Genomic DNA, 12,065 nt, shown 5'->3' on the forward strand with positions numbered 1-12,065 from the left:
GGGCAGAAGACAGCAAGGAGACCTTGAGGCAAAGATATATGAAGTATGAGGATGAGGACTATGGGGATCCTGGAACTTCCAGATTCCAGTTTCAGACTCTCCTAAATGCCTGAAGACACCAGTTCTACACAGCAAGAGCAAGCAGTGTGTCCAGGGACAACCCCTCTCCTCCCAAAGGTGCTGAGCCAACCAGAGATTTCTTCAACAAGATGATCTCTGCCCAAAGTTCTACACACTGAGATTCATGCCCACTTGCCTTGATAAGAAGACCTCTTTGACTCCCATTAATATCAATCCATTCACTCCAGAGTCTGATAGAACAATATTCCCTCAATCAAAGGGCAAGAGGAAACCTGGAGCTAGCTTGAGGAAATTGTAGAAGACGAAGGCAAATCAGAATGTGGCTACCTGCTAAGGAAAGTGTTCTACAAAATACTAATATGGCTCCCTGCTATGAAAAAGAATTCTTGGAAGTGTAAAAAATCAGAGTTGAGGAATTTGGTGCAGTCTACAAATGCATTATGAGACTTGATAGATGGATGCATTTATTCAACAAAGTGCTCTACAAAAACCTTTTCAGGATTATCAAATCAGAGTTTGGACTTGCACAAAGTTAGTGTTCATGTGGTGATTAAACCATCACACCCATGTGGTATGTTACTATTCTTCCTCTGCAGAAGATGATCACGTGATTGCTCAAAATGAGTAAACTAATGGTGGGAACTCCAAAGCTGCTGCATTTAAAAATGCTAGTGCTACATACATCTGGTAATCACTTCCAAGAGCCCAAACTCAAAGGCAACCTTCTGCAGATTCCCTTGAGGCTGAAGGACATCCACTCCTCCAGCATGGTATGGTACGCCTGGACATCAAACCCAGTAACGTCCTTATTTGTTGTAAGATGCAAAGTGACACTCCTGGAGACCCAGAAGGGTTAAAAATCAAGCTAGCTGATTTGCTTCTCTCTGCTAGCGTGATGTGGTGACCTGGGTAATGTGACATCAGTTATCAAACCCAGAATAGAAGGATATTTCCTTTGTTTTCCAGCTAATGAGATCTTGGAAGAGAATGGGCAACACCTTCCCCAAGCATATTTTGCTTGGGCTTAACAATTGCAATGACTTCAGGAGCAGAGTCATTACCCACCTCTGGTGACATGTGGCATCATATCCACAGAGTCTTTCCCAACATTACTCAGGGGCTCACAGATGACTTTTACAATCTACTCAAAGGGACTGAGAGAAGTTCAGCAGGCCCAGTTCCCTCAGAGAGACATCCATCATGGTAGCCCTGAAACCTCTGGGACCCGTACAGAGTCAAAAAGCACAAGACTGTCCTCTGGTGGGAGGACAGAGCAGGAAGTCCTCAAGCTTTATTAGCGGAGTTTCTTCCTTAGAAGAACTCATTTCTCAATGGACAGGGTTTTTGTCATACAGCCTTCAGAAATCCTTACAGAATGGAGAAATAAACTAGCTTGAATGTCCAAAGATTTTAAAAAGCCATCCAAACTCAGCTTCTATAGGCAAAATTCAAAGCTTCTAGCAATTGTTTTATGGATAATAATTACTGGGCACTTCTCTTCCCTGTTGTCATATTTCTAGTGACACCTACTGAGAATGTCTAGTGAATAATGGAAAACATGCCTCTTGAAGAAAAGGGAACACCCTTTGTCTTACCCTATGGATTAAGAAGTTGTCATTACTGACTATTCACTAGTGATCCTGGGAACTTCCCCTGTACATAGAAGGGTATAAAATGTGGCTTTAAGTACCAGCTCACAAGGGAACATTGCCTAGACTTCTGTATTATTTCCCAAGTTATGTCTTCTACAATTGCCAGCTCCATTGAGCAAGTAGTTTGCTTAATGTATTTTATGGATATAAGCAATCTCTTATCTAATAGTGCATTAATAAATAAAAGACTATTATGTGAAATTATTAGAAATAAGAATTTGGACATTCCTGAGATGCATATTAACTTGTGAAACAAAAATCAGCAGAGGCTGAAGGGCCGAAGGGCATTTGGTGTGTCTGCTGTCCATGGGTCTAGCCCTCTGGTGGCTGCTTCCTATTACTTTTCAGTTTTTTGGACACTACCAGGAGCTTTTGATTTTAGCAGAAATTGTCTTTGTTTTTAATCAAACCTTTCCCTCTGGGTACATTTTAAAGGAACCAGAACATGTATAAAGTTTCTTATCTTGTCCAAAGACAAAAAAAGGGAGAGAGGGGATTCAGGTCATGTCAATCTATGAGCCATCTTTTTTCTAATATCTGGTTTTACAGAGATTTTTTTTCCAACCAAAGAAAGCTAAATTTCCTTCCTTCTCTCCTAGAGAGAGGGCACTTCTCGAATTGTTTTGACTTGGAAGAGTAAGTTAGCTGGCAGTGCTAACTGAAGGCAGGTGACTAATGGAGGAAAAGGGACATCTTCGAGCATGTGTTTGCAGGCTTAAAGGACTCGCTCCATTGTGGGGCCAAGACCATTTTATTCCCAGAATCTATGTTTAATCACATTTGAATGTTCATGCCTTACCTTCCACCGAGTTTATCTTTACGAATACCACTGATCCCGCCCTCAGTGGAAGGTGGGAGAATCTAACCTGAGTTCAGAAACTTGAAAACCATGGGAGTTACTACGTAAATCCCAGTCTGAGGACATACCACAAAAGACACCATGCTGAAGTGGTAAGGAGGACAAGAGGTGGGGATTGCCTTTTCCCTCCCTCCACCTTTGTCTTATTTGGGCCCTCTGTGGAATGAATGATGCCTACCCTTGCCCACCCTCATAGATAAGGAAGCCTGCTTCTGCTGAGTCTGTGAATTCCTCTTCTCTGGAATATGTTGGGAGCCAGACTGACCCAAGGCTTTCTCAAAAGTCCTGATGAGAGGACAATGGAAATGTTAGTTCTGTGTCCTTGTGGACAGGCAGAGTTAGCAAGGTTCAGACTGGGGCTGGGGGCTCAAAGGAATTAAGGTTTCCACTCCCGGGAAACTGACCTTCCCCCTAAAGAGATCTGCAGCTATCAGTCCCAAGGCTGCTGAGTGCTTGGTCTGTGATGCACTAGAGATACCTACCCTGTGTTCACTGTGTGAGACATTGCTTGATTCCTACTGACTTTGTCCATTGTATGATAGCTTTCTGCTGACTTTGTTCCCCTTTTCCCAGAAAACTGTATATAAAATGCTGTATAACACTTCTTACAAAACTTCTTAATACATTTGCTTGACATGAGCCATCAACACATGCAAGTCCTCCTGGACCCAGCTTTCAATCTTCTGCATCTTCTCCATTGCCAGTCCTCCCTCTCCACATCTTCCTGTTTAGCATCCTTACTTTGGGTCAGATATATATATATATATATATATATATATATATATATATATGAAACAGAGTGTGTATGTCCTCAGCTTCCCATGGTGTTGCCGAGTTCCTCTCCAAAGGCCTTTTACAGTGTTAACTTTATCATACAGTATATAAATTCTTATAATGCTAATCTTGCTCAGAAACACTCTCAAAGACACACTCAAAAGCAATGCTTCATTAAGTCACCTCGTGACCCATTCAAGCTGACACATAAAATTAGCCATCGTAAAATGAAAGTAATGGTTAATAAAATAAACCATTATTAACTCACTGTTAAAGAAATGAATACTTACAATAATGGCTGTGGTGGTGACAAGGACAAAACATATCTCCTAGCACTGTGGTGATGATTGAATGAGTTATATGTGTAGGCTGCTAAGAACACTGTACTTGGTGCACAGCAATTTGTTAATGTTAGCTATAATTACTTGACTTGGTCAATTAACTCCTCTTTTCAGTGCTGTAAAAGGTATCAAAGCAGGAGGTAAAGTCAGTATTTACAGAGAAGGAATCAGCTTCAGGGAAGGGTGGGAGGAGTCTTGGGCTGGAAGATTTCAAAGATCAACATTTTCTGCAAAAGGGCCCAGGTGTGGTTGATACCATCCTAAAGACAATTAAACATCACACAAATGCAGTAATTGTCCTCTATCCTGCCCCTGTGCTTCAATTATCTCATCAGGGAGGTTTCGCTTTCCCACCTTGAAAAGTTTGAGAACTCTCAGGATATAAGATAAATGAAAATTTTAATTAATTAAAACTGCCAAAAGAGAGAGAGAGAACATTGAGAACTCAGCCTCCTATTGGATTGGTTCAGTGTGGGTAGCACAAAACTCTTCCCTGTTCCTCCTTCCCTTTTCCCCCACCTGACATCAGTAATATCAGGCCAGGCACCTCAACATCACCATCTCTCTCATCTCCCTCAGCAGTCTCCTCCCCTCCTCCACACGTCCTGCCCTATATACCCTGCTCTTGCCTCACTAGAACATGGAAATTTGGTGCCGCTGTTCTGCACCATGACCTCTTCTCTGGTTATTCCTTCACTCGGGCTGCATTCATGTAAACCTCATTTAAGTACAGTGCCCCTCTTGCCCCTTTGTAGTTATGCAGACGGCTTCCAAATAGTCTGGTCCTACTTCCTCACATAGCCCATCAATGCTTAAGCCACCAGCAAATCTGAATTATTTTACGTCGCTGAATAAATGCATAAACTTTACCTCATCTTCCCTGAGTCCTCAAGATAGTTTTAGAGAAGCCTGCAGGGGCTGAGAAGGAAACCAAGCATGATTCACTATCACCGTGAGCCTCACAGGGCAGGGGGCTGAGACACCTGCTCCTTTGCCTTTTCTCTGACTCTCCTCCTTGAGACTGCCGAGGGTCTTGGTGTTAATTGGAATTCAGGATAAATCGCAAAGTGTGAACTACAGAACACTTGCCCAAGCAAAACCAACCCCCACCCCCAGGTGGGAAAGCCTCGGTCTCAGACCTCAGGGCGCCTCCTCTACAGACAGCTCCCTCCAGTTTAAGCATCCACCAACCAAGCATCACCCACCCACGTGCACACAGAGCAGTTTCAAGCTAACTCCCCGAGGAAGGGACTGTCTTCCTTTCCTCTGTGCTTTCCAGAGCTCCCTTTTGTCCACAGGAGGTCTCTAAAAGGCTGCTTGCTGCAGAGAGGAAGCAGCCCAGCTGGGAGACATTCAACCGGAACTGGCAAAGCAGGCAGGTCCTGGAGCGCAGAGACTCTTCTTCCATCTATCCCCTTGCAGGAAAGGAAGACAAAATAGGCGAGGCAGGGAGCATTCAGAACAAGCAACAAAGCAAAGACTTCATCTTCACTTTCCAGTAGTACAAGCTGGGAAGGCAAACAGTCTCTCCCCTAGTGAGTCCTAACGGCAAGCACAGCAATGCCTCCCTAACAAGTCAGGTGCCAAGTTTAGAGCATACACCTCCTCCACCCCATACAAGTTCTAGAAGGGCCCTGTGTGTGATGGGTTGTTTATGATCTAATAAAGCTTGCCTGGAGATGAGAATGCAGAGCTAGCCACAGCCATAGAAGCTGGGAGGTGGTGGCACACACCTTTCATCCCAGGACTCAGGAGACAGAGGCAGATGGATCTCTGTGAGTTCAAGGCCACCGAGGGCTATAGGAGATTGAATCTGTCTAAAAGAGAAACAGAGCTCAGGCCTTTAATCCCAGCACTAGTGAGGTATATAAAATAGGAGCAAGGTCTCATATTCAATTAGTCTCCAGTCATGTTGAGGACAGGGCCTCCCCAGCCTTGGTAGAGGTATTCTCTGATCTTCAGCTTGAACCCGGCTTGTCTCTGGGTTTTTATTATTTGTGCTATAGTCTGGTACCAACTTAGATTTGTGTAGAATGTATTTGTCACCAAATGTATCTGATGAGGATATATATCTGTTGGAGGCTGGGCATGGTGATGCACGCCTTTAATGACAGAATTCAGAAGGCAGAGAAAAAGGAGCTCTGTGAGTTCAAGGCCAGCCTGGTCTATACAGCAAGCCCCAGGAAATCCAAGTCTACATAGTAATACCTTGTCTCAAAAAATATTTTAAAAAAATTAAAATTTAAGTGTGGATGAATGGTTAAGGGTGGAGTTCTTAGGTCTGGTGTGGTAGTGGTTCATGGCTTTTGTCTCAACTCTAAGGAGGCAAAGGCAGGCAGATGTCTGAGTTCAAGGATAGCTACACAAAGAAACCTTGCCTTGAAAAAAATGAGAGAGGGTCGAGGGAGGAGGGGGGAGGAAGGAAGAGGACAGAGTTCTTAATTGTGTACTCTGGCATGCTAGGCAAACACTGTCACTGAGCTACATCCCAATCTGAGTTCTCAGAGGACAGAAATTCAAACCATTCTACCTAGAATGTGAGATCAGAGATTCCTGTCATTTTCTACTTAGTAAATATTCTGATTGTGGGGTAGGTTTTGGATATTACCATATTGTAATTTGTCCTAAATAATTAAAACTATTATTTGATTACTAAAAGATCAGATTTGAGTATCACATTTGAAGGCTTCTGTATAGCTCCACAGAATCTGGCATGCCTATAGGTCCAGCTACTCACAGAGGTTCAATGCCCTACACATACTGTGGAACATGCAGTAACAAGATTTGTCTTTCCAAAAACCTCACCTGTGCATCTCTGACTCCATGTTAATATACACACTTTAGCCATATGCAAGTCCCACCCCCTTGGTTTATAAATGCAAAGTACCGTTACTTTATTGAAGAAGTATAGGAACTAAGAGAGGCAATGTCATACAAGAAGTGGGTTCATTACAGGGTCTAGCCACAGCTAAAGCTTTGAGACGATCACCTAGCTATCCCTCTAATTCCTTCTTGGCCAGGGTTATCACTCCTCAGTGTACTTGGAGGCCACATGGAGCACGGTAGAAGAGCAGAAAAGGGAGAAGTACATAATCCAGAGATCAGTACTTCTTCTTAAAGACATACACTCATTTAGAATCCCAGCAGGAAGTCACATGCCTAACAAAGTCATTACCTTGTTCCAATTGTACAACAGCCTTACAACTAAAATGTTCCCCTAATCTAAGAGGCCACCACTTAGCAGCATATTTGATGCAATCTTTCATATAAAGGTATAAAGATTAAACATTCAAATTTTCAAGAGAAATGAATTGGAATGAAGACATTCACAGCAAGCTATTTCATATCCATTAGTTATCATTTACACATCAAATACATACAGCATAAGACCAAATATTACAGAATTTCCACATTTATAGAGAGTAATCAACATAGTGCACAATTTAAATCTATCTTACAATCAAGTGTACAAGTGGAAGTATGGCTTTATAAACTACTAACAGCAACTGTGCTAAAGTAACTCTTGGCTCCAGAAATAAACACTGTATGATGCCTCCATATTGGGGCCCTCAATCAACGAGATTCTATTCACCATGTTTACAAAACAGGTGACACAGGTAAATGTCCTCCATCAGCCCCAAGCAGCTGAAAGGTGGGTTGAAATCATGCCCTTGTAGGTCCTTGCTATCTCAGCTTTCTTAGGGTGAGCCCAGACTTCCATACATTTGGATACACGGTGAGATGAGATGGTGATTACCAGGTATTAGTAAAGCTTACATTTCAGAAAAGTACCCAAATTTCCCAGCAAGTGCATTTTTATTGAATAATTGGGGTTCATCTCTCTTGATTTCTTTGTTTTCACCTTAGTATTGGTAACTAAGGCATTCTAGACCAAGTGTTCCCAAAAACAGAATAAAAATGGGCTCTTGTAGGAGTGAGACCTAGCTACATGAGATCCTACCTCAAAGGAAAACAAATGACATCTAACTGTTGATTTTTCTTGTCACCTACTTTACATAAAAATTAGTAAATAATTTGACCCAAATCATGCATCCATATCTGTCCACTTGCCATACGGGTTACAGACACATTCTCTAATCAGTTACCACCTTCAAGGTGCTAGTTAAGTAACCATCTCCATTCCTTAAACTCTACTGAATATTCACTTTCTAATGTCTAGGCCTGAGATGCTTTGAAATGAACATTATAAATCAGCAGGGCCATATACACATATACAGCAGTGTCTACACATATGCATCTGCATTTGTCATAAGTAAATACAGAGAGACAATCACAGAAAGTTCTACAGATAAACCAAATACAATGGTTTGGACAGATGCCTAAATATAAATGACTCATGGTCTCCAGACATTTAAAAAAGAACTTCTCGAATAAAATATAATTGCTTTGTATATTTTCCATAAGTGCCATAACTTTTGATACTAGAATGAAGTTGCAAAATCAAAGGAGTAAACACAATGGACCAGGACCTGTAACTTGCTCTGCAAATTGCCAACCCAGCCTCAGTGAGATTGAGATGAATAGCACTATGCATTCAGAGACCATGTCTATGGTCAGAAATTATGATTAAACATTAGTTCTGTGCTTCCCACACTGGCCACTTGTATATCCTTAGGAAATCCATCACTGTGCAGACTGCATTTGTTTTTCATTTGGAAGCCTGTGCTTTTTATCATTTTCCTACCATTCCATCACCTAAAAACCTTTCCATGACCCCATATCTCCAGCCCAGCCACACCACACTGATGTCCGAGTCATGGTATTTGTTGCCATTTCTTTCTTTCCTGTCTCAGCGAAGGCTAAGAATCCCAGGAAAAGGTCTTGGTACCTCACATTCCCAACCACCATCACCCAAATTAAAACTTGAGTTGTCATTTAATACAGTGCAGATAAGGGGGGGGGACCTGTTTACAATCAGCATGATCTGGTCTAAGGCTTAATACTGAATCAAAACCACTTTGACAGGAGTCACAGAAACATGACACTCCTGTTGACACAGAGCCCTGCCAAACAGTTAAAGGTTGTCTTCCATCATCATATTTCTGCAAAACTACAATTAACAGTTAAAATATAGCCACTGGACTTGGTTAATAATCAAAAGTGATCCATCAGAGGGAGTAGGATTGAAGAAAATATGGAAGACCACTTTCATTCTGAACAACTATTATAAAGAGGAGACTCTTCAAACTAAAAAGCCTTCCTATCTTTTAGCCCTGAAACAAACTTTGTCTTTTTTGTTACCTGTTTGGCCAGCACTAATAAACATGGCAATTTACAACTAAATCCATTTTTTTAAAGATGAGAGGATAGTGTGAGTGCTAAATAAAGAAAAAGACTAAAATATTACTGACAAATGCAGTATCCTGGAACCAAAGAATAAAAGCAAATAAGTGAAAACAAATGCTTGCTGACAGAGCATGTGAGATAAATTTTTCTCATTTAGCAATACTACTACTCTCTATACAATGAACTGGTCATGATAAGTGCATGTGTACATTACTCAGCAGTCAGTAGGTTATCTTAAAATAGCTAAAATGGTAATAAGGGACCATAGAGTTTTTAAGTACTAGGAAGCAATGCTGGAATTAACTGTGCACAGAATTCCAAAGCACTGGAACAACTTGGTCTCACTAGTGCAAAGACCCCTTCTTGTGCCCATAAACTAGTTATCTTGGAGCAATGATCCTCCTGAAGCCAGAGCTTTGTGGATGTCATGGTCTAGCAAGATGACCTTTGGAAATTCCATATCTGGAGAAGTTCTCTGCTTCTGTAAAAGCCAGAATGGCTGAATTCACACTGCCTATTGGCTCTAAAACAGCTGAGCTCCTTTTCCTTAAGCCACTTTTCACTGCCTCCCATAACTGTACTCTGAAGGTCAAGGTATTGACTGGTTCCAGCAATCACTGCTACAGGACTTCAGCAAATTCTTCAAAGACCAGAAAGAAACCTAAGCTCCAGGTAAAGAATTGAAATAAAGAAAGCATGTGTTTGTTACCTGCCCATGGCATTAGTAAAAATTCTACAGGCAAGGGCACTGCAGTCCTCCCCACCCACCAAGGGGATCCTTGTGAACTCTACAGGTTCATGTGGCTCACAGAAGCGCTCAGGAAAGGTAAACAAGTCACAGTTGCACGCCATTGGTCTCTGGGTCTGCTAGCCATGGACTAGCAGAGCTCAGCTTTCAAACTGGGAAAATTTGCCACTGAATATGCTTATGCTTTCCTACTATATTAAACACATCAGTCCTAGGTCTACTCCAACAACACTGCACACCCAGAAAGGAACCTGGGTCAGGGAGGAGCACTAAAGATAACTTTGTTCTGCTTTTTGTTTTGATTTGATTTTTTAAAGGAAGAAGAAACTGGGCTGTTCCCTACCTGTATCATGAATCACCATTTTACTGAAAATAGAATCAGCAACTGACCCAGGAAAAAAAGAACACAGGGAAATTTGTTACATAAATCTTATTCCATAAGGGAAAAAAAATCCAACCACTTCTTTCCAACCGTCAGCTCCAAGCCCTCTGCTAACCCACTCAGAAGTGGTGGGTTTCAGGACAGAAACAATACTCACGCTGTCCTGAACTTACTTTGTTACATCAACTTCAGAAGTGGCTAAGTATAAGTAACAAACAAACAAACAAACAAACAAAAAGAGCCTCTGTCACTTTCAAAATTGCAAATCCAGAGCTGGAGAGATGGCTTAGTGGTTCACGGTGATTGCTGCTCATTTGTAAAGACCAGAATTCTAATCCCAGCATTCACTTCTTGCAAACACCTGCATCTCCAGCTGGGCAGGATCCAATTCCCCTTACTGGCTTGTGTACCTCAAAGGTGTGTACATCCCCCAAATACAAGTTCACACACACAAATAAAAATCCCAAATCTGTCTGAATAAAGATATTTTCTCAAACAATGTGAGACAGCTGCTCTTTCTTTCCTCTCTGTCACTCAGCACATATTCTGTGTGGTTAACAATAGACACCATTTTTGCTTGCACATCTCATACCAATTCTCTCCTCCCTGGATGTGTAAAAGACAAGAACAACACCAATGGTGATGTTTAGAGACTCTTTAGAACAAGACCTCCTCATCTGGGGTCTGTGGACCCCCTGAGGAATCAAAGAGCAATTCCACTTTCCAAATCTTTGAATTTATATGTTAAATTTTAGACATTTGCATATATGCACTTTTCTGGGAATAGAGCCTAGGACTCTCATTAGATTATCAATGGAGGGAGGCACTGACACACACACAATAAAAACCCATTACTTTATATAGCATGTGGCCCACTTTCTGAGCATGCTTTTCCCATCTGGCCTTCGGGGAAGAAAACGATAAGTGTTTTTGTTTTTGGAGGAAAGTGGGATGATAATAGATTGGGACTTCTTCATGCGGAACTGATGAAGTTGGGCCTTAGGAGATGGTGATTGGGGCCGGAGGGTAGGGCATTTCAGCAGAGGGGATGGCATGACCAGAAACACAAAGCTGGAATGCAGGAGGCATGTATAGACAGTGATAAATGGATCTGCTGCACTCTTGAGGGTGTATGGAAGAGCCATGGGAGACAAGAGAAGAAAGTCAGAGTATCAGGCCCTAAGGAAGAAGCCTCAGCCTGAGGCAGCTGGTACCCCTACAGACCAAACATTTTTTCCAAAGTTTACTCTAGTGGTAGTGTATGAGATAGATCTGATAAGAGTCTGGGCATGTAAAGGTTATCACAAAAATCAAAGCAAAAGAGGATGCACTGAAATCAGTGTCACATCTGCCTTGTTAGCTACTCTGCACCTAGCGTGCATCCCAGGGTCAGACACAGGGTAGATGCTCAGTACATATTCAGTGAGCGACTAAATGAACACAAGTTATTTCCAAGATAATAAAAGTCAGAAATGGGAGTATTGAATTTGAAAATCCAGCTTGTTGCGATCCACAGAGCCTAGCTGTGCCACACATAGGATAGACACTGAGGAAAAGTCTCTTGAATTGGCCTGAAGAAGCCTGGCTGGATGTGGGAGGCAAGAGAGATATAATTGGAAAACAGCACTCATAGTGAGGTCATAGTGTGCTGGTACTGAAACATGGAGCAATTATTCAGAACGTGGGTTTGTAAAGAAAACAAAGATGGTGTGATGGCAAGAGCCCTCTAGGGCAAGGTGAAAGACTCCAGTGGTGGGTCTTTCTCCTCAAAATACACAGTATGTGACGGAGACAGTAATGACCTCTGAGGCTCTCTTGCAAGGGGCTCTCTAGAGTTATGTCCTAGACTTTCTTCAGTTCTATGCTTGCAAACAAATCTAGTACTTCCTTGCCTCGACTCTTCCAAACAGTATCTGTAATA

The 12,065-nt window shown here is 42.0% G+C and overlaps 1 pseudogene; it reads left to right on the plus strand.

The window, feature by feature from the left end:
- Positions 1-244: 244 nt before the first annotated feature.
- LOC100765243 lies at positions 245-1,288 on the plus strand (annotated as a pseudogene).
- The last annotated feature ends 10,777 nt before the right edge of the window (positions 1,289-12,065 follow it).

The sequence above is a fragment of the Cricetulus griseus genome, chromosome 2, assembly GCF_003668045.3.
Source record: "Cricetulus griseus strain 17A/GY chromosome 2, alternate assembly CriGri-PICRH-1.0, whole genome shotgun sequence".
NCBI classification, from domain to species: Eukaryota; Metazoa; Chordata; class Mammalia; order Rodentia; family Cricetidae; genus Cricetulus; species Cricetulus griseus.